The sequence below is a fragment of the Lissotriton helveticus genome, chromosome 1_2 (assembly GCF_964261635.1).
Source record: "Lissotriton helveticus chromosome 1_2, aLisHel1.1, whole genome shotgun sequence".
In the NCBI taxonomy this organism is placed as follows: domain Eukaryota; kingdom Metazoa; phylum Chordata; class Amphibia; order Caudata; family Salamandridae; genus Lissotriton; species Lissotriton helveticus.
Genome location: NC_136058.1, coordinates 429,294,032 through 429,317,978, shown reverse-complemented (window position 1 = coordinate 429,317,978; position 23,947 = coordinate 429,294,032). Strand labels below are relative to the sequence as shown.

The 23,947-nt window shown below is 46.8% G+C and overlaps 1 protein-coding gene across 3 annotated transcripts in view; it reads right to left on the bottom strand.

The window, feature by feature from the left end:
- Positions 1-21,786, bottom strand: part of LOC144808004 (uncharacterized) — a 74,958-nt gene extending 53,172 nt beyond the window's left edge. For all 3 annotated transcript variants that reach the window (XM_078673575.1, XM_078673574.1, XM_078673573.1), the window contains exons 1-2: positions 21,680-21,786; positions 19,922-19,991 (exon numbers count right to left, since the gene is read on the bottom strand). The gene's annotated coding sequence lies outside the window, so the exon portion shown is untranslated. The remainder of the gene's footprint in view (positions 1-19,921; positions 19,992-21,679) is intronic.
- Between the last annotated feature and the right edge of the window lie 2,161 nt (positions 21,787-23,947).

The following is a 23,947-nucleotide window of genomic DNA, read 5'->3' as shown; positions in this document are numbered from 1 at the left end:
TCCATCATCTCACAAATTCTAAATGCTAACCTTTGACTTTTTCACTCTATTCTGTAATTCCCTTCATTTTGCAGTCACTTTCATGTTAATTTGTTTCTCTTTTGCTCTGGTTCTTACCCTATTTCATTCTCTCATGCTATTTCTCACTTAGTTTTCAGATTCTCTTAGTCTATCTTTCTATCTCTTTTGCTATGTTGGTCACACATAAGACTACCAGATTTTGAAAACAACAAAAAAACTGTAAATTTCAAAAACTAAAAGAAGGACGACTATTTTACATCAACTGAGGGGTATGGAATGACAGTGCTTATCAACATCGAAATGCCAAGGAAATAAATAAAATGCCATTTTAAAGACCGTTTCATACCTGCAAATTAAATTGCTTTCTGATCACAGAAACTAGCCAGTCCTCCTTTTGAATACATAAAAATGTGCCTCTTTCAGCTAGCCCTCTAAGAAAACAGGGACACAAGACAAATTTCTTGAATTTTGAAAAACTGGGGTTGTCCTGGTGAATCCGGGGCACCTGGTCACCTTAATCACACACGCACTTCATAACCTTTGTTTCTCCTTTGCTGTTTCTCGTTCTGTTTTTCTACAACATTCACTCTTTTTTATATCCCCATTTTCTCTCTTGCTTTGGTTTCTTCTATCTATTCTCTGCATATCAGGTTTCAGAGAGGCCCTTCCGGATCGCAGAGTTGAAAGGGTCTTATCTAATGTATGGTTCATATGAGGGCAGATGGAGTCACATGAGGGCACATAAATGTAAACAGCCCAGTGCAACCAACTCTCAGGGCACTGAAGGTTAGGGGTCAAAGTGCAAAATGCTCCTAGGACAGAGAACATAGGCACATCTATTATTAGTGCAGCAGGCACAGTGGCACCAGGGCTGAAGAAGAGGTAAGAGCCGGGGGCGTGGCCAAGCCAGAGACCAAGATGGTCGCTCGGCTTTGAAGCTCCGCCAGCAGTCGTTGCAACAACGTGATGTCCCGCTATCCAGCGAGGCTACCGGGCAGGGAAAAGACACCATAATGCAGCGGAAGGGATCCTGATATAAAGTCTCCCTGCGGTGCTGCGAGAAAACCACCGGAACGGCAGAAATCGGCGACTCCAGCCGGACGGACGACTTTCAAGATGGCGGCATCGACGATATGAGGAGACTCCGGGTGCAGCAGCGGAGGGACTGAGCCAGCAGCTGGGGTGCTGCGAGTCACCGGGCCACGGGCCGGATCGTTGAGCAGCCACAATCTGGGCAAAGCGGCGCTCGGTACTGGCGGGAGGTCCGTTTGACCTTCGGCGGTCTGAGCGCGGCACTCTTATGTCTGCGCTGATCGTAGGGGCACACAGGTACGGTGCCTGTGATTGCTCCCCCGTCGACACCTGGTACAGCATTTCCAAAGCACCCTTGGGGATCTCCTCCCTGCATATGCACTCGCTCGGCCGCGGCCTGCGCTGTTCTCCCTCTCTTCTCCCGCAGGGCTCCGTTTTTGTAAGGCTTCTTGGCATGTCTGCGCTGCTCCCGGAGCGAAAAACTGAATCCAAACTTCAGCAGTGTCTGCGCCCCAGCCACCAATTTATGCTGTAGCAAACTTGAAACATTAACTGTCCACTGCACATTGCCTTGTCTTCAAACAACCTGCTTCGTGGAAGTACTGTGCCTCGACCACTACTGCGCCACAAGCTCCATTATGGGAGACAATAGTGAAATACCCAAAACCTCCCCTATTGCCAGGAAAATACAAACACGGGTTAGATGCCCATTCCTTAGTAGCTGACACAAACTAATACACTTTAAGTTTCTTCGTAGGATATACATTACCCCCTCCAGACTCCACAGGATAGACCCTGCCAGGCCGCACCATTGTGCAAGATGCAACGCTCCAAATGCAGACTTCGCCCCCCTCGCCTGGACCTGTCCACGCAAACACTCATACTGGGTAGGAATACATAAGATAGTGAGTGGCATGGTTAAGGTACCGATGACCCCCTTGCCCGAGATTGCTCTGTTGGGATATGTAAAGCAGTTCCCACTGGCAATTCGCAGGTTTGTTGCCATAAGCTTACTACTGGCCAAAAGGGAGGTATCCATTCATTGGGGTGGCAGAACAGCACCATCGATGAAGGGATGGCTGAAGAGCATGGCGTCCTGTTCCACAAACAGCGACCTATACGCAATAACGGTCCCCCCACCTCCAGGCCCAAAGATATCTGGGGACCTTTCAGAACATACCTAGAGGCGCAGCGACAAGACCCCCTACCCAGAAAGAACAGCGCATAGTCCCAACAGGGGTGGGTTAGACTGTCCCGAGATACATGTCAATAATCAACTACACCGGATGCTAAACTCCTTTTTTGATGTCGGTACAGTTGATGTATCCCTATGTCATGTTTGTAAACACCGTTTATGTGAATTAGAGTCAAGAACGATTGTAACAGAAAATATGTTAGCAGCCGAGGGACTTGCTTTATGTAACATGTGATCACTCTGCGGCATTGATTGAACCCTTGACAGTGTGTATTATGTCTACCTGTACTTGCCAAAGGATTTTACTTGTCCTGTTGCAGGGTTTCTGTACTCACACAGAACTGTGCACAGAGGAGTGGAACCTCGGCAAATTAGGGTGTCCCAAAACTTACCTTAGCAACCAACTCACCCCTTACCGAGCTAGCTACAGTGTCTCATTGGACATATCAAACACCCAATGTTTAGACAAACCAGAACATGAACTTACAGTACCTCAGGGTACGTGGGACTCATGAACACTCTTTCGTTATATTATCATTACAAACCAGAACATGGAGTAAAGAAGACACATGTGCATTTGAAATGTTTATTTACTAATGCCGTCTTCTCAGGCGCAGTATCTTTGATAATACAAGTATACTTATTATCAGTAGCAAAATTATCAGCATAGTTACTAAGACATAAAAAGCGAATGGTGACAGCATGTTAACATGCTGTCATGAATAAGAGTTAACAACACTTATATCTCACCCTCCCTAACACATATATTATATTATTATCTAAGAAGGTCTCTTTGGGTTGTTTTAGGGCGGGCCCATACCTTAGTGTCCTAGCATGAAGGAATCACATCAGCATACACCAGCTCTCTCTGCATGTGCACCGCATCAAGTGTGTTAACAATTCTCCTGCAAAGCAATATCAATCCCGCCTCAAGCCCAAGTTGGCAAAGGCTGCACTTGTGTTATGACTATGAAGGCGTGGAGATCAGACCTCATAACAATTCCATATCGTGTTGCTCCTGAAACTTCAGCACTCTCCGTGCAGACATGGTTTATTAAACAAGACTGATATCAGAGCAATAACATATTATTCTCACATACACCACGGCAAACCACTAGGTTGAAAGCTAAGTCAACAATTAAGGGTCGTGTGCAGAAGTTGCAAGAAAGGAAAAATGGCGTTTAAATCTGAAACGTACCTATGCTAACTTAACACGATATAAGGATATATAGGAGCTATACAACACCCCCCCATGATCCGAGAACGGACTAAATAAGGTAACAGAAGTGCCATCACATGAGAGCAGAATCCATTTATAAACGAGCATGAATAAAAATTCAATAATAAAAACTAACGCTAAAAAATAGCCCACAAATATAATGTGGCTCAAGCCAATAGGCAAGCAAAAATAAAATGTCTTGACCAAAAGTCAACAAAATCAAGGAAATGCTATCAATCAGCATGCCAATCTGAGGCAGTGTCTATGATAAGACCGTATATGAAAAGTAAGCTGCAACAGCCTCAAGGAGGAAGTCACTGTCCTCATCCGAAAACAGTTCAGCCATCCAGTTTAAAAGTTGAAAGGAACATACGTGATCTTCCAGCACCGGATCCTCTATAACCATCAGAGGACAGCTCGGTGGGTTTTCAAGAAAACTTTGTTCCAAGAAATTTTGCGCTGCCGACAACACATCCCAGGGACCCATTAGTCCATGTGCCAACGCCAAGGCCATAATCCTTTCGTCAGAACAAACCAACTCGTGAGCAATGATAGGACTCATCAGTTGATCAAAATCGACGTCAGAAGATGCTGGTCCGCAGAGACACAAATCAATGGCCCAAAGGAAATCACAGGTCAGGCAGCGAAAATACAGGCTGGACACAGGTGAAATAGGAGAACCGAAAAGATAATCCAAACGCCGTGCTTAGAGTCGCCAACGGCAGTGTGCCATAATAATCAAGCATGCGGTTGCGAAACCGCGTCAGTAGTAGCTGTGCGTGGTCTTGCACAGGAAGGGCATCCATATTTAAAAAGGCAGAAAACCACCAATGCGCCAGCCGCTAATGCAAGCAAAAATGGGAACCCTCCAAATAAGGATGAAAAAATAGAATGGAAGAAGGCAGGGATGACTCCAAAAATCTTCTCAAAGGAAGTCACGAGACCACCGCTAACAACTTTAAAAAAATGTGCTAGGCCCGTTGTGGAGGATGCGTTAAAGATAGAACGGACCATGGCTCCGAAATGCAAAGGCAAATCAGTGTTTAAAAGAGCCTGAACCTCCGTACGGGTGTTAGCAATGTGAAGCACGAAAGTTTCACGGGCCGAGCTCAAGGCCACCTCTTTCTGGGACAATAGAGCTCTTATTCTAGCCATGCCGCTGAATTCTGCTCCCAAGGTCGGTATCTGTGGCCAAATGGAAGACTCCCTATGTTCACGTGTGGGAGGATAAAGAACATTTCTGCAGCAAATAACTCGCTCACTAACCGTTACTATGAAAGCTATACCTTTAATTAAACCACAACAGTTTTCATTATTGAGCATTAAATAACTACCATTCTCTAACAATTTAAACGTGGGGATGATAGCAGGAACTGGCGTGCCCTGTAAAACGCAAGCCATATTCGGTCTGTCCTTGTTACATGAACCGTGTAACTGTATGTGTCTACACATTAAAGAATGATCTGGCGTCTCAGTACACTCATCCCCTGTTAGATAAACTTCTTGTTCATCCTTGAAACATCTGTATGTGTATGGGAGTGACCAGACCTCATGAAGAAAACCGCTACCTAAGGGTTCAAAACGACCTATTGGCACATATTTCATACAATTTGAAAACTTATATAAAGCAAAAGGCAGCGTTATTAAACCGTGGATAAGCCACGTAGCAGCAGTGGTCTCCGCCACAGAAAAAGGTAAAGATTCCAATCTTTCAATATGGAGCATAGAAAAGGAAGCATCACGCATTGAAAGCAAGCGTTGTTTGTCTGTCAAATTAAACGGTGCAAATAAAGAGGAAACGTTCATGTATCCCCAGGGAACTTTACCCATTTTTAGAGTCTGTAGTGTCCATGCAAACTGCATGATTGAACGTAATTGATTTTGACCATGGTATAATACAGACACTTCATCATGTACAATATCAACAACAGACGACACAATATTATCTAATGTGTAAATTCTAGAGGAAAGCACGTTAATGCTATTGTCAACAACTGCAAGCACTTTCTCAAGATTCGCCTGATCAATAGCCCTAAGGCGTGAAGCAGCCTCAATCTGTGAGAGTTTCCAAATTTCATTGTAAACACCATATAACCACCTTTTCGACCTGCCACTAGCTGGGCCCTTAATGAAATCATTCAAATCCACGTCTGCATTCAGTTTGGAAAGGTGATACTTAACCGCAGGTAAAGTTGAATGTTTCAGCCAAGCTTGACACAACTTGCCAACAGAGTAAGAGGTGACAGTATGACTCAAATCAAAACGGGGATCAGATCTAACAGTCTTAAAACCGTCAGTCATATTTAAAAATCTTTTTTGGCAAGAATCAGCACTACGGTGCCAAAGCAGCCAACCCTTGGGATTCATACTGGAAATGTTAAAGGAGGAATTCAGAAGCAGAGCCTGTATTTCTCTAATGGACAATTTAGTAAAATTACTCCAATTCTCATATTCCTCCAACTCCGGGAAAGACGGGGAGTTCAACCTTTTAGATGTAGCCAATCCAAAGCATGTGGTCTGGGAAATGGTTTCATTTAAAAACCACATATGATTTGGGATGAGACATGCACGGTGCAAAGCCTCAGTGCCTTGTACCTGCCAGGCCCTTGAGCCCCAAACTGATTTAAGGTCTATGGTATCCTTCCATAACTCATACCCTCCAGTAACTAATTGATCCAGGAAGGCTTTTGAATATAACAATTTTGTATTTGTAAGTCGAACCTTGGACTGTGGCTGTTTGTGAAATTTAAAATAAAAGGACTCGGGATTGGACTGATTAAAGTCAGTGAAATAAGTATACTTTTTAAGAAACGTTTCTGAACTCCCTTGTGTTGGTGCTGGGCAATGTTCCCACTGAGTAAAATTAACCGCATCCCTTCGGGAAGATGTCTTGTGTAAGAAGTGATTGCCATAATGTTGGTAACAGAACAATTCACCATAATTAGCAGATTCTAAATATAAATCCTCAGCATCAAAAGCAGCATAATATTTCAAATCAGAAAACAAACTTTCCACAGCATTAACATCCCAATCATCAGAACGAATGTTTTGTTTCACCACATCCCCCATATTAACTCTTAGTACATTAGGGACATTAACGACTTCCGTTGGGCCATGAATCTGAAAACGAACTGCATCCCACGCGATTCCATCCAGAACAGGCCACGCTGTGATGTTAACCAAAGTCAAGTCTCTTTTTAATCTGTGTGTAGAATGTGAAGAGGAAAGTGGGGCCAAAGTTCCATTCAAATGTGTAATGCAAGTTCTCTCCTCGACATAGTGTCCATTCATAATCCGAAAAAAATAAAACACAAAACCAATTGACATAAAAAGGTAAACTGAAAAAAGGACCAGCCAAATGTATATCCAAGGAGGTATCAAAAAATGTTTTTTTAACAGGCTAGCATATAATGCAATTTTAGAGGGTTTTTTCGAGGCAAGGGAAGCAGAGTCAAATGAAAAGCTGGATTCCGTGGCTAAACGAGCTTGCAGGTCAGGCATGGACAAATCAGTGGGGTATGTATAGTCTGTCTCATCAAGGTTAGTTCCTGGTAAATTATTCAATAATGGACTGGAAACAGCAGGTAATTCGATGGCCACCTCAGGTTCATTATTAGAAGCAGTGGGCATAATTGAATTTCTCACAATGGAAGGACAGGAAACAGCCGGTGTCATGCTAAGAAGAATCGGCCACTCTGTGTATCTTGACATTGTCAATAGAAATAAACCTGTTTTCCTTACGACCTGGAAGTGGTGGTAAAATGACTGTTCTTGTGCCCTTCACTCCAAGCACTGGGACCGGAGCTCGATAGGAGGGACCAAACTCTTTCTTGTTGTCGATCTTCTCTCGAACCAGTTCTCCAACTTGGGGTAGCCAGCCAACTACCGGGATCTGCAACGCATCATCCGATGTGGAGGGCAAATGTTCCTTTGCAAGAGTGTCTCTCGTCTTTTGTAGATTCTGTAAAACATTGCAATGTTCATCTGCGTCAAAGCAAGTGGCGCGAACCACCGAGTCTAGACCGTCAAGGTCAGGGACGAACATCTTGATGCCAAAGAGCATTTCGTATGGGGTCCGCCCACCCAGAGACCTTCTAGGGAGATTATTAAGAGCACGCTGCACGCCATAGAGGTGAGCCAGCCAGTTTCTGCCAGTGCCTATAACCCGGGCTGTCAAAGATTGCTTTAAATCTCGGTTCATTCGTTCAACTACACTATTACCCTCGGGTCTGTAGGGTGACGAAAACTTGACTTGGACCCCCATCGAAGTCATGGCATCCTTATACGCCTTAGAGGCGAAAGCCGGACCCTGATCCGAATGGAAGGTACCACAGGCAAAAATCCCTATAAAGATACGCAAATCTCTGATGACAGTCCGGGAATCAGCGCTGCGATGTGGCCATACCCAAACGAAGCGTGTGCATGAGTCAACTGCTACTAAGATGTATTTATACGCAGTATCAGATGAAAATGGACCGCAGTGATCTAAATAAACACAGCCTAGTGGTTTATTAGAAATGTACAACTGAGTCTGAGGCGGACGCGTAGCAGTTGAAGGTTTAATCTGCTGGCATATGTCACAAAGAAGGACATAATCACGCGTCTGTTTGTACAGTCCCCGCCACCAGAAACGTTGTTGCAGTTGCGTTACAGTGGCTGAGACGCCCGCATGCGCAGACGCCACACCTTCATGAGCCGCTGTAATCAAGTCTGTTCTGCGATCAGAGTTGGGAATCAGCCGTTCCCCAACATCAGGAATTGTCACAAAAGGAACCTTTTCGGGACTTAAGTGGTATTTATACTTCGAAGGGAATCCCGCAGGATGTTTACTTCCCTTCTCAGAGGCAGCAATCGCTGCCAAGATGTCGCTATCAATCTTGGATTTAGACCTAGTAACTGCTGCAACTAAGTATGTAGATACTGCTGATTTCGCTGCTTCATCAGCAAGCGAGTTGCCAACAGCGTGAACTCCTAAGCGCTGATGACCGAGAGTATGAATCACATAAACGAGTGGCAACTTAGCCTTAAGCTCTGCCACTCGAACCCAGATCATTTTATGTTTTATTGTGCTACCCTTGGAATCATGAAAGTCATTTTGAATCCAAAAGAACAAGTTTTCATTGTAAGACTGGACACAGTAGTAAGAATCACTTACAATTAGAGTAGTAACACTTGGATCTGCGTACTCCAAAGCTAGTAAGAGAGCACGAAGCTCTGCTAATTGTGCAGTGCAATCGCCCAGGGGCAACGTGTGTACCTCCCTGGAAATGAACTCATCATTCAACATAGCACCGACCACAATGGCGCATGCGGAAACGTAGGCATGTTTAGAGCCATGCGCAACCTGCGCCGACCCATCAGTGTAAATGATGCAATGGAAGTCCTCCAAAGGTCGCATCGCCAGAGGAGCAGGGTGAACGAATTCATACTGCAAGAACTCCTGCGACCGTAAGGAAGCGTCAAAAATAAACATGACATCCGAGGATGACAATGACGCAGCCCACTGAATCCACCGAGGGTGCAAAGCTTTTGAATTTGGTACACTGGCTTTCGTGACTGCCTCCAAATGAGGACAGGGTGTTACCACTAGCATGCGTTTCCCCTGTGACAGAGCTCGTTCCTTTAGAATAGCCATCTGTACAGCAGTTAAAACCTTTTCTATGGTGGGAAACCGCATCTCAGCCGAGGTGTACAAGTGTGACTTGTAAGCAATAGGTACTGTGTCACCTTCATTAAAAGTGAGGTATGTGAAACCCACCGTCCCAGGAATTATTCTTATGACCAGGTTGGTGTGGTTATCACGAGTCAGTAAATATTTAGAAGCGAGCAGATCAGCCTGCAAGGATTGCAAAATGGCTGAATGCTCAGGCAGCCAGCATGATTTTGAGAAAGTTGGTTGTATCAAAGCATACAAAGGCTTGATACGCTGGGCATATTCCGGAATGTAAGTTCTGCCGAAATTCAAAAAGCCCAGTAAGGATTGTAATTTTTTCAGAGTTGTTGGTGCGCGCAATTGTGCGCACTTCTCCAAGAAGTGAGGAGCCAAACCTCTACCTTCATTGTTGAGCTCATAGCCCAAAAACAACACTGTGTGTTCAGCAATGTGCGATTTTGCAAAGTTGAATTTGTAACCCATGTCAGCGAAATTGCAAACAAGAGAATTTACACGACACAGATGCTCCCAAATATCGTCGTCTGTGAGATATATGTCATCCACATACGAAAAAGCATCAGGGTCGAGTGCCTCCAGAATAGAGACTATTCGAGCGGTAAATACACCAGGACTATTCTTGTAGCCCATTGGAAGACGCCGGAATTGCTTTTGGACTCCAGCGCTTGTAAAACTGGTCCATTGGGAGCTAAAGCTGTCCAATCTGTGGGCATAAAAACCATTGGATATGTCAAGCGTTGTCTTGAAACGCTTACGCACGAGACTATCCACTAGGGCAGAGCCGTGGGTATTCTGTACAGCACAGTTACGGCAATGCGAGTTTAAATGCCGGTAATCCAAAACCAAACGATATGATCCGTCAGGTTTATTCACAGTAAAAAGGGGATTATTCATCGGTGACACACACGTTTCAATAACTCCCTGATATTCCAATTGTTCAAGGATTTCCGCGACGGAAGATTTTGCTTCACGCCGAATGGGATATTGAGGTTGAGGCTGCGGCTGAGACCGCAACGGAATTTCGTGGCAAGGCGACAATTTATCCCAACCACATTGGTTACGGTACAGAGCCGGCGCGAGAGCCCGAGCCCACTCTTCTGCAAAATGCTGCGCATGCTCTTTCGAGACAGTGTTCGCGAAACTGGGTAGGATTACCTCCTCCCCTCGCGGCGCCGCGAGCACAAAAGGTGGGGGCCAGTCAGCCTCCGAAAGTAAAATATCATATGTAGAAGACAGATTCTCCCAAAATACACCTTTAACGGTACGCTGTATGTCACCTTCAATTAACAGGACAATTTCATATAGTCTTTCAGGGGGAGCAAGTCTCGTATCCGCTGTTTCTATCACAACGTAGACATCAGTCGCTGTCACCCTCAGTAGTGGACGCAGCGCCTCTCTGACTATGGTTATCTCCGCCGCGCTGTCCAGCAAGGTCAGAGCCCACGTCAGATTCCGAAGCCGCGTTCTCACTATCTGTGGCATATCGATGCGCTGTTAAGGCTGCGACTTTCTTTTTCGCAAACTGCGGACGCCTAGGCGTAGAATCCTCCTGCTTCACTGCGCCGTCCGTCTGGCGGGACTGACCACGTCCTTGTTGGCCACCACGTCCACGTCCACCCCCTCCTCCTCCACCGGTCTTCGGGGCCGATGTGTCCTGAAAGGAACGAGGAGAGCGTTGATCAGAACCCTGAAAACGATCAGGCGATTTAATCATCGCGCGGTCGCGCAAATCATAAACTTTTTCGGGTGGCGCAGGAGCCTGTATTGCAGGAAAAGTACCCTGAGTCTGCGTTGTCTGCTTCCCCTGTGTCTGTTTTTTAGGCCAAATCTGTTTTTTGGACTTGGGCTGGACATCTGTCACTGCAGATTGTCCCTGTGGTTGTTTTTTCTCCTTCACTGGAAAATATTTCAGACCTCTACTTGTGCGGCCAATCGTTTTATAAGCGGCCACCACAATCTTTGCTAACTGGCGGGGTTTGTCGGCATCGGGCAGAGCAGCCAAAGCATTCGACACCTGAAAGTTAACTGCATCTCCTTTAACATTGGAGAGAATGAGATCACTTACAATCTCAAAAGAACCACACAGGCGCATACCCAATTCAACCGCTGCCTCTGGACCGTGATCATTCTGAACACGTCGAACGATTTCAGGCAGGGCAGTCATAGACGGGGTGCCGAAGCACCTTGTATAAACTGCCGCAAATGTTTTTCCCCAGCTGTCACAGTCAGCAAGTTCAGGAGTAATATCCTTCGGGAGAGTAATCGTCAACATTCTATGTTTATCAGCAGGAGTGGAATTCGGAAAAACCGCTTCCAGTTGATCAAACTTCTCTGCTAGCCAGAATGGGAAGTCATCGTTGTCAACTGGACGCGCACCAAAAACCGAATTTACCATCACTGGATTGAGACGCATTCCGCCTCGTTCCATGGGAGCGGCCGCACCCCCCTGGGGACCACCAGGAAGATGTCGACCGATGTATTGCACTAAAGCACGAATCACGGAAATGGAAACTACATGCAGCCTGCGAATTTCTGCCAGGGTGCAAGCCCCGTGATTCGGGTGCGGGGTAAAGCCACCCAACGCAGGCCAATTAGTACCTGGAATTGAGAGTGGGCCTAACCTCGCAGGGGACATAGAGTGGGGGAGGGCGCCATCAAACCAAACTCGATGCTGCCAATGATCAATAGGTATTTCCAATGCCCTGTACGGCGTATATTCAGCCGGGACATCCGAGGCGGTGTAGGAGTGGAACAAACCAGAATTAGCGTCCACAGCCGGAAACGTAACCCAAGAGTAAAACAACTCGTAAGGAAACGCCGGATCTGCACATACCACGAAAATCACAGCCATCCCATCTACTGGGACCTGGTACGTCTGAAGATGGTTGCGTACCGCTACGCGACTATGCTGCGCAATAGCCACCGCTGCCGCCATCACAGAATTGGAAACAAGAAAAAACAAAGAATACTTTGTAGCACAACTGGGTAGTAATTCAAAGAAACCGTTTGAGAAAGAATCAAGCTTGAATAAAGACCTATTTCAAAAAATAGGTAGGTTTCACCGACACCCCGTTTTCCGGAAACGGATGTGAAGGGGTTAAGGCATGAATGATAAACTACTCGAGTGTCATGATATAAGACCACCGAAAACCGTTGGGCGCCATGTTGCAGGGTTTCTGTACTCACACAGAACTGTGCACAGAGGAGTGGAACCTCGGCAAATTAGGGTGTCCCAAAACTTACCTTAGCAACCAACTCACCCCTTACCGAGCTAGCTACAGTGTCTCATTGGACATATCAAACACCCAATGTTTAGACAAACCAGAACATGAACTTACAGTACCTCAGGGTACGTGGGACTCATGAACACTCTTTCGTTATATTATCATTACAAACCAGAACATGGAGTAAAGAAGACACATGTGCATTTGAAATGTTTATTTACTAATGCCGTCTTCTCAGGCGCAGTATCTTTGATAATACAAGTATACTTATTATCAGTAGCAAAATTATCAGCATAGTTACTAAGACATAAAAAGCGAATGGTGACAGCATGTTAACATGCTGTCATGAATAAGAGTTAACAACACTTATATCTCACCCTCCCTAACACATATATTATATTATTATCTAAGAAGGTCTCTTTGGGTTGTTTTAGGGCGGGCCCATACCTTAGTGTCCTAGCATGAAGGAATCACATCAGCATACACCAGCTCTCTCTGCATGTGCACCGCATCAAGTGTGTTAACAATTCTCCTGCAAAGCAATATCAATCCCGCCTCAAGCCCAAGTTGGCAAAGGCTGCACTTGTGTTATGACTATGAAGGCGTGGAGATCAGACCTCATAACAATTCCATATCGTGTTGCTCCTGAAACTTCAGCACTCTCCGTGCAGACATGGTTTATTAAACAAGACTGATATCAGAGCAATAACATATTATTCTCACATACACCACGGCAAACCACTAGGTTGAAAGCTAAGTCAACAATTAAGGGTCGTGTGCAGAAGTTGCAAGAAAGGAAAAATGGCGTTTAAATCTGAAACGTACCTATGCTAACTTAACACGATATAAGGATATATAGGAGCTATACAACAGTCCTAGTGTACTTCTTTACTCATACCTAAACGCAAAATAAAGTTTAAAAAAAAATAAGGGGTAAGAGCTCACTGAAGCCTACCCTACGCCCACACAAGAGCAGCAATCATTAGTGAAGCAGGTGCAAGGAAGCTCACCATGGTGCAATTTCTGTAATCAGATGTAGGATAGATATATAGCCAATCACCGCTGCATGCAAGACCGTCTGTCTATCAGATCGGATAGATGGCTTTGCATACCCGACGAGACTACATGCTAGGACTTATCAAAGGCAATAATCCTTTCATGCTTTTATCTGACTGGATGCGATGGTGATTACCAGCTTATTGATATTGCATCTCTTAATAAGAATAAGCGACTTGGTGTTCTTCAATAAAACTATTTCAATATGGATCGAAGGAATTAAATCAATCATGAATGATACGGTGATTGCCTATATATCTATACTACATCTGATTACAGAAATAGCACCTTGGTGAGCTTCTATAAAAGACTATTCCAACCCTGATGAAGTCCATGTTGGACGAAACACGTTGGCTGGGCTGATGCGTTTGAGTACAAATAAAGAATACATTGAAAAAAAGAAATCTCAAGACTGCGCTGTATTTTCTGATTTGGTGGAACTTATAATATTTTGTATAGTTTGAAAAGGAAATGAGGTTTAATTACATGCTTGAGCATAATTGATTTAGGAATCTAGTAATAACTGTATGCTCCTTTTCAGAATTTGACAATCCTAGTCAGTATAAGGCACAAGCAACCCCCATATTTAAACTGTGGTCAACCCCATGGTAGCTTGGCACAGAGCAGTCAGGCTTAATTTAGAGGCAATGAGTAAATATTTGTGCAACACTTCAAACAGTAAAACAGCGTAAACAGCACACAAAATCAACACCAGGTTAGAAAAATAGAGCTCAATTTAATCAACAAATCGAAACCCAAAGACAAAAATCCAATCAGTATAACCGGAGATATGAATTTTTAAAGTATAAACTTCTATACAGCACCTAAAAACATAAAGCGTCAACCGAGGCAATCTGGTCATGCTGGACCAGGTTAAAGTAAAAAGTTCAAACTGATCACGATGGAGCGCGAATTAGATAGAGCCCCAGATTAGTTCAGCTGAAGGTTTTACCCTCTCAAGTTTTGAGCCAAGAGCCCCGTTCGCATTGGAGAGGGTCGCAGGGAGAAAGGTGAGAGTTGATGGCGGTGGTGGACATGGCACAAAGAGCAGGCCAGGTGTCGCAGAAGGTCGGGCTGGAGCTTTACGTTGTTGGTCTTCCAGATCGATTGATGCTTTCCGTGCAAGGGGATAGGCGGCAGGGGCTCGTGCTGAAGTTCCGTGCGAGCAGTGGGATTCCGGTGCGAATGGGTTCATTTCCACTCATGAAGAGTTCAAAAGTTTGATTTAGGAGCCCACCGAACCACAGCAAGGGTCTTGGGCCTGAGAGGCACCATTTGGGAGCAAGGAACGCGCTGAAGACTGGTCCAGGCACTTCCACAAAATGAATGGGAGGTCAGGAACAGCACCAGCCCTCACTGCACAAGCTTCTATTGATTGTAAATACAAGAGCATGGCTTTAACCTGTTTATTGCAGCGGCAATTCCGCTGCGGTGTGGGCGTTCCAATGCGCAGGCGGGGCTGTGTCGGCTAACGGACGTGCACAGCACTACTGAGGTAGTGCTTGCGACGGCCGTTGGCCAACGCATGCACGCAAGGGTTAAAAAAAATATTTGCTGAAAACCCCAGATCAGCCAAATTAAAAGATGCTCATGTGGACACACTTGTGTCAAAAACTTATTTTATAGATGCGGTCAGCAAGTGGGTAATGTCTGTGGTTGCGGTGGCTCAGGAGAAAGGTAAGAATGTGCAACTTGAGATTCGCGGACTACGGCGGCACTCAGAATCATGCCTGAAGCCTCCAAAAGCAGCCCGCCGGAGCCTGAGGAATTGCCAGTTCTGAGTTGCAAGCTGCAACAGTCTTTAGTCTACAGACCTGAGGACATGTGACTGGGAGCCCCAAGGCCACGACGAGCCTCCAACAGCCTGGTCGCAGGGCATTGGATTTATTTAGGCATTTTTTATAGCGCATACTTTACCCAGCGGTGTCAGAGCGCTTTACAATAGAGCGTAGTATATAGGATTAGATATTATGGCAACATATTTACAGAGTATAAATCCACCAAAAATGACACGATACAAACTAAAGTTGGAGCGATTAGGGTTCCAAAAAAACACATTCCAGAGTTGAAGCGTAAGGACAAAGTAGTCTCCAGTGAGGAACACGAAACAGTCAATGCCTCCAGGCTGTGTAGGTGTATTGTTTTGACCCTGCCCCCACTGCCACTGACCACGCCCACGTGCCCCGCACCCAACGCACAGACCCCCGCCCCCACTGCCACAGGCCCCGCCCCCACACACCACACCCACAAGCCCCGCCCCCACATTCACTGCCCCCGCCCGAGTAGGAGCATTCACACCCACAGGCCCCGCCCCCACATTCACTGACCCCGCCCCCGGCAGAGGAGGAGCATCCACACCCACAGGCCCCGCCCCCATAGACCCCGCCTTGACAACCACAGGCCCCGCCCCCTCTCAGGAATCATACGTTAATGCTCTTCCACCACTGCCTCGAGTCCTTGTCTCCCCTTACCTCTCTTGTGGTTTCGAGGGGGCAGTGTCGGCCTGGTGGAGGGGACACACCGAGGGCCCCACATGACAACAAAGCGCGCGCTGGACAAGGGCCGCCCTGATCTGTAGCTGCGCATGCGCAGGACACTCAGTTTGTCACAAGTGCGCATGCGCAGGATGTCTGCTTGTTGTGGCCGCGCATGCGCTGAGAATAGCGGAGCCCATGAAACATAAAGAGTGTGTAATTGAGCAGCCCGCAGGGAAGCACGGCCTGGAGAGTCCAACCGAGAGGGGACGCAACTGGGAACGTCCACACTGTCTTCCATTCAGAAAAACTGAAAACCCCAGGACTTAACTAAGAGCGCGGGTTAAAGAGGTCTTGATGGGTTAACAACTGCGCATGCGCTGGTGACAGACACTGCGTCCCGCAGCGGAGCACGAGCTAAGAAGGGCCTTGGATTAACAACTGCGCATGCGCTGAGAACAGACACCTTCAAGAGGGCCTTGTATTAACAGCTGCGCATGCGCTGAGGACAGACACTGCTCCCGGGCCTTGGATTACCATGAGCTCCTCACTGCCATGCCAGGGACACTGCAGCAGCAGCTCCAAGCAGCAGGGAGAGGGAGCACAGAGGGGTGAGACTCTGAGACACACATGCAAACAATCAATCAATAAAATCTGTATTCGATCTCTTAAATACAGATCATAAAAGCACAATTTAAAACAGTGATCAACAACCAGCCCCAGTTCATAACAAGTTAAAATCCTAGAGCAAGTAGAATTATCTAAAAAGAACATCAGATAATTTTTACAGGACATTTTATCCCATAAAGTGCATCATGTGCCTCATAGACCGAATCCAGTTAGTTTACATCAAATTACTCATTTCTGCATATAATTATTAGTTAAAACCAACCTCGCGCCTTTCTACTTTTCATACAGGCCCACAAAAAGGAGGCTACCACAGACAAAGGGATCAGGCAGAGATTTAAAGAAGTAACGTGCCACCTGGCATCGTTTAAAATTGTGGCGCTTTAAAATCGAAAGGATAAATTCTTCTCTTCCTGTATTATAAAACACACAGAACAAGACTAGGTGCAGGTCACATTGGGGGGAATGGTTGTGGGTGGGCACCGGCCTCCAGCAACAAAGCGCTCCCAGCGCTAGAGGTAAAATAAAGCGCTCTCAGCGCTATAACCAGAAAATAAAGCGCGTCCAGGCGCAAATAACGCGCTTCCAAGCGCTAGGAGGCAATTCCAGCGCTCCCAGCGCTAGAGGACAGCACAAGTCCAGAGAAAGTCCTTGGAATGCAGCAAGATGGGGGGGCAAGGCTGGGCCAGGGCCCAGCTCACTGGGCCCTCCAGGCAGGAAGGCAGTCCCAAGTGGCAGTTCCTCCTGGTCCCAGCAGCAGCAGCAGCCCCCCTCAGTAAGATCAGGAAAGAACAACTTGCAAGGGGACACAGACCCTTTTTATACTAATAAATCCTTTGTCTGTGTGCAGGGTGGGGGAAGAACCAGTCGCAGCTGGTCTGGGAGCACCCTTGATGTGCTCAGCCCCTCACTCCATTCACTAGGCAGGCTAGGGTCGTTAGACGCACCACAGGGGGCGGAGCCAGCATTGTGTGGGGAAAGCCCAGCCCTATTCAGGACCCAGGTGCACTCCTCCCCAGCCATCAGCACGCTAATCTCCACACTCACCACCGGGCAGACCCATCATGACTCATGGAGCCTGGCATCCCAGCCAGCTCCAGCCAATCACACGCCAACACCTTTACAGCACACACACAGCCATGTCTAGAAGTGGCACTTCCACACTAGACACATACACGCCGCATACATCATTTCGCAGCATTGAATCACACGAGTCCGCACATACCAGACTCGAGCCTGTACACCCCACGCATCAGGAACTACCAGGGACACATACATTCCCCATGCATTCCTATGGGAGGGCAGGCCAACCTTACTCCACGCACTCAGAGTGCGCACGCACTTTCCACTGGGACACAGTGAAAGTGCGCAGAACACAAAAATCACCATCACTAGGTCACCATTAAAAGCAAAAAGTTTAGGGGTGAACCTGCTAGAAGGGCCAAGTCCAACACTAACCATGAACAAAATGCTAACCACCGAAGGGAAAGAATGGGACATGTTGTTGCCACTCGCCCTCTTTGTTATTTGAAGCCAGGTTCGGAGAAGCTCGGTTGTTCTCCCTTTGAACTTCTTTACGGGAGACAGCCACAAACCTTGCTAGAAATAACAAGAGAAGCGTGGGAACAAGAGAAACAAGAAGAGACACAACACCATCTAGAATACACCCAAAGCCTAAGAAACCGCATACAGAAATTGCGAGTTTTTGCTCACAAAAACCTAGAAAAAGCTCAAAGAAGCCAGCAGATGTCTTACAATAAAGGAAAGAGGTGACAACAGTTACAGGTCCATGACTGGGTGCTCCTACTCCTACCTTCCTCTATACGCCAAAAACGGGCAGAATGGAAGGGACCATATGTAGTTGTTGAAAGGATAGGCCTCACTACTTACCGGTTGCGCCTTTCCTCAACCAAAACCCAGATATACCACATAAATCTACTAAAGAAATGGTTGGGACCCCTCCCCAAAGACACCCATTACGTTTTGTCTGACTCAAAACCCATTCCTTCAACATTTAATAAATTGCCCATAAACGAACATCTAACAGAGGAACAAAAAGTGTCTCTTCAGACCCTCTTAGAGTCCTTCTCCTCCATCTTTTCCGACCTCCTGGGAAAATCAACAATACTCGAGCATGCCATTGTTACCCCACCAAATAAAGTAATAAAACAAAACCCCTACAGAATACCAGGCGTTAGGCGGGACCCAGTTCCTGACGAAATAGAGAGCATGTTACAACTAGGAGTCATAAAACCTTCCAGCAGTAACTGGTCTCCCCCAAACGTCCGAGCAGTCAATGCCATCTCGAAATTTCACTCATACCCGTCGATGAATCGAGAAATTAGGCTTAGCCCAATATATAACCACATTCGATCTTACAAAAGACTATTAGCAGGTGCCACTTAAACAGGAAGACCAAGAAAAAAACGCCTTTAGCACCTCTAATGGGCTATACGAGTTTACTGCACTGCCTTTTGGGTTACACAGAGCACCAGCGACGTTCCAAAGACTTATGAACAAAGTTTGCTCCCAACATCAAGAGTACTCCTTAGCCTTCACAGACGATATCATAATATTTAGCCCTAACTTGGAACTACATCTCGTCCATTGTGGGAAGATATTCCAAGCACTTAGGACTGCAGGGCTCCACGTGAACTCCAAAAAGACCAGGATAAACTTCACCAAAGTCAAATATTTGGGCTATTTATTGGGAGATGGGGCTATCGCTCTGCAACAAGAGAAATTGAGAGCAGTCTTAGACACCCCCTTCCCTCCCACCAAAAAAGGCATTAGATCCTTTTTGGGCTTACAAGGCTACTACCGCTGGTTTAAACCCAATTATTCTGAAATAGCAGCACCACTAACCGACCTACTGAAGCAAGAGAAAAGGAACTAAGACTTGGTAAATCCTCCCCAAGCTGCCAGAAAGGCATTCCACGAGCTCAAGTGAGCCATAACCTAAGGCGGAGAAACCAGCAGGGAAGACCGGAAAAACGGAGAACACCGAACAGCCTTCCGAGAGAGAGAACTGGAGCCTTGGGGAGGTCACAGCTTGTTGGCGAGGAGGGAAAGTCGAAACAGAAGGAGACCAGACCTCACTGAAGGACGTGGAGTTACCACGCCATGGCCCCGGAGTGACGTGGCTCTTACATGTGAGTGGGCGTCTACGGGGCTTTTGGAAAGGGGCTGAGTCAGAGAGGGATGGGAGGGGAGGCCGAGGGGTGAAAGGGACTCAGGGAAAAGGAAATAAGTGAGACGGAAACAAAGACAAGAGCAGAAATCATTGGCTACTCTTTTTCTTTTGGTTACTCCAACCTCTACCCCCTTCCTTCACATTTATGCATAGCTATTATTTATCCCTCATATCCTCCCTTGACTAAACCATAAAGCAAAAACACTTACCTGAGCCTTTTCCTTCTGTCTGAGGGACGACGGCGGCTGAGGCTCACCTAAGGGACTGAAGTGGAAGACCCTGTGGGAAAGAAGAATACAAAAGAGACAATCAATCATTGTGATTTCCTGTAATAATAATAAAAAGTGCATACCAAGAAATTATTCAATGCAGTGTGCTCCTTCTTGACTGACTCTTCTACAACGGGGAGCTACATACTCTCCCTACAGGGAATGGGAGACAGACACACAGAGACCAACAAACACACACAGACAGACACACACACACAGACAGACACACAGACACACACACACACAGAGACCAACAGACACACACAAACAGACACACACAGACAGACACAGACACACACACACAGACACCAACAGACACAGACAGACAGACACACACACAGACAGACACAGACAGACACACACAGACAGACACACACACACAGACACACACAGACAGACAGACACACACAGACAGACACACACACACAGACACACAGAGACCAACAGACACACACAGACACACACACAGACACACACACACACACACACACAGACAGACACACAGAGACCAACAGACACACACACACACAGACACACACACACAGACAGACACACACAGACCAACAGACACACACACACACAGACACACACACAGACAGACACACACACACACAGAGACCAACAGACACACACACAGACACACACACACAGACACACACAGAGACCAACAGACACACACACACAGACATACTGAGACCAACAGAGACACACACACACAGACACACAGAGACCAACAGACACACACACACACACAGACAGACACACACAGACACACACACACACAGAGACCAACAGACACACAGACAGACACACACAGACACCAACAGACAGACACACACAGACACACAGACACACACACACAGACACACAGAGACCAACAGACACACACACACACACAGACAGACACACACAGACACACACACACAGAGACCAACAGACACACAGACAGACACACACAGACACCAACAGACAGACACACACAGACACACACACACACAGACCAACAGACACACAGACAGACACACACAGACACACAGAGACCAACAGACACACAGACAGACACACACAGACACCAACAGACAGACACACACAGACACACACACAGACCAACAGACACACAGACAGACACACACAGACACACAGAGACCAACAGACACACAGACAGACACACACAGACACCAACAGACAGACACACACAGACACACACACACACAGACCAACAGACACACAGACAGACACACACAGACACCAACAGACAGACACACACAGACACACAGAGACCAACAGACACACAGAGACCAACAGACACACAGAGACCAACAGACACACAGACACACAGAGACCAACAGACACACACACAGACACACAGACAGACACACACAGACACAGAGACCAACAGACACACACACACAGACACACACACACAGACACAGAGACCAACAGACACACACACACAGACACACACACGGGAAAGCATTGTAGGAAAACGCTACATACAGTTGTTCTATGCTCGCATATGTACATTGTTTTATAAAGATGGTGGAACTATTGAATGCACTTTCTTTTCTTAAGTCACACATGTATGAAACAGTTCAGAGTCTGGAGAGCCCTGCAGCCCCTGCCCTGAGTGTGGACTCTCAGTGTCCTGAAGATGCCCCCGCGCTCGTGCGTCACCCCGGGGTCAGAGGCCCCCCTCACCTCTGCTCGAGCCCCGGGGGCCGGCTGCCTGTGGGGAGTGGGGTCCGGTGTGTTATTCCCCCTCCGAGTGACGCGCGCGCTCAACACAACAAAACATGGCGTCTCACTGCTGGGCACGCGCAGGACCGCGCGTCACAGCTGCGCATGTGCGGAGCGAAGACACGACGTCCTATCGCCGAGTTAGGACCTTGCACGGGGTACGGACTGTGAACCGCCCTGCACAGAGAACACTCAGCCGCACTACGCATGCGCAGAGGAAAGACATACCCAGAGGAGCGGACCGAGGAGCTTTGCATTTACATACCTCTCACCCTATGCTGTGGCGCGAGGCGCCTCGTGCTCTGCGGTGGGAGGCAGTTATATCTCATTCATTGTGTCCCCGCGCGGACACTGGAATTCTTGTGCTTCTTTGAGTCCCACCTGTGCTGGTTCTGAGCTGTCGCCCTTTTCTGCGCTCCGTGCTGTGAACTAAATGAAATCTTTCTTGCATCGACTTCTGGAGTTGGATTGTAGTAACATCGGTGTCTGTCCTCCGCGCTTGCGCAGTTGTTCTTCCAAGGCCCTCTAACCTTCGTTCCGCAGCGGGAGGCAGTGTCTGTCCTCCGCGCATGCGCACATAATCCAATGCCTCTTAAGCCCGCGCTGTGGGAAGCAGTGTCTGTCCTTGGCTCATGCGCAGTTGTTTATCCAAGGCCCTCTGTTAACCCGACCCACAACAGAGAGCAGCACCCACATAAAGCCCCAGGTGAGGTCATTTATTTAATGCATTCTTATAAAGCGCGGACTTTACCCGAAGGTGTCACAGCACCGTACAATAGAACCAATAGAACCAGTGACGTTACATGAGAGAACTGTTACAGGATGGAACAAATAAAAACAGCAGCCATAGAATCAAAACAACACAGGCAAAAGGCACACAATCTCAAGCACAGCAAGCTCAGACTGTACCAGAACGTAGACATTGGGAGGACTCTGGTTGGGAAGGCTTGCGAGCCGCAGCAAGGGCAGGAGATCAATTGTTGCAAACGGCAATAAGTCGAGCAAGCCAGCCCAGGACTACCATCTAGATCCTAAAACATGGTTCAGAAACTTTGCACATTTATATGCATGTCCGGGTTCCCCTTCAAGCGAGAACGTATGCATAATTAAAGAGCTGACAATGTCCAAGGAGTTTGAACCACTGTATTTTAGTATCTTAGATACTAAGTAGGCTATAGTCGCCATTAAGCCGTCCAAAGAGCCAGCCCCAGATATTATCCCGGGAGACCTCTTTAGACATGACCCAGAGGTATGGGCACTGTATATCAACTTACTGTGCAATGCAATTAGCAGAGGGAAGCCTATCCCTATATCATGGAAGGGCGCGGAGATCGTCCCTATATACAAAAAGGGCAGTAGGGACGATCCCGCTAATTATAGACCTATCAGCTTGATAGATATTACCCAAAAGGTCTATTCAAAGCAGATACTGGACAGGCTAAACAACTGGCTAGTTGACAACAACATATTATCCCCATGCCAGGCAGGGTTCAGAAAAAGAATCAGCACCATAGATCAGGTGTTTAGGCTGCTAACCATTGCCGGGAAGTATACTAAACTAAGATCCGGCAACTTGTATATGGCCTTTATTGACCTAAAGGCCGCTTTCGATTCAATTCCAAGAGATCTGCTGTGGATAAATCTGCTAAATCAAGGGGTTCCAAAAAACTTACTGGTGCAACTCATAAAATTACATGAAGATAATTTTGCAAAAGTGCGCTGGGGTATGCGCGGGGAGTTGACAGAGGAGATACCGGTGAGGAGAGGGTCCGCCAGGGCTGTGTCCTGGCGCCTACCCTGTTTCTCCTCTATGGTAATGATATGGTGGATTTCCTATTGGACACAAACCACGATTCCCCAAAGTTAGGTGGCTCTCATGTATGTGCTCTGACGTTTGCGGATGATACCATCCTCCTCTCACAGACCCCAATGGGACTGCAAAATTTTCTGAATAAGTTGGTGGTGTACTGTAAACAAAAAGGATTGGAAATAAACCCATCAAAAACAAAATACATGTCCATCAGGCCGCACAAAAGTTTAAAGAAAAAGATGATGCTGAATGGCATAGTGATAGAGAGGGTTCACACTTTTGTTTACTTAGGGGTGACCCTAGATTCTAAGCTCTCATGGTGCCCGCATGTCAGAAAATCTGGGACCATTTTAATGCAAAATTCAGTGCCCATCTTGAAAAAGCTCCATGCAACTGGTATCAAGTCCATCACCCCAGCA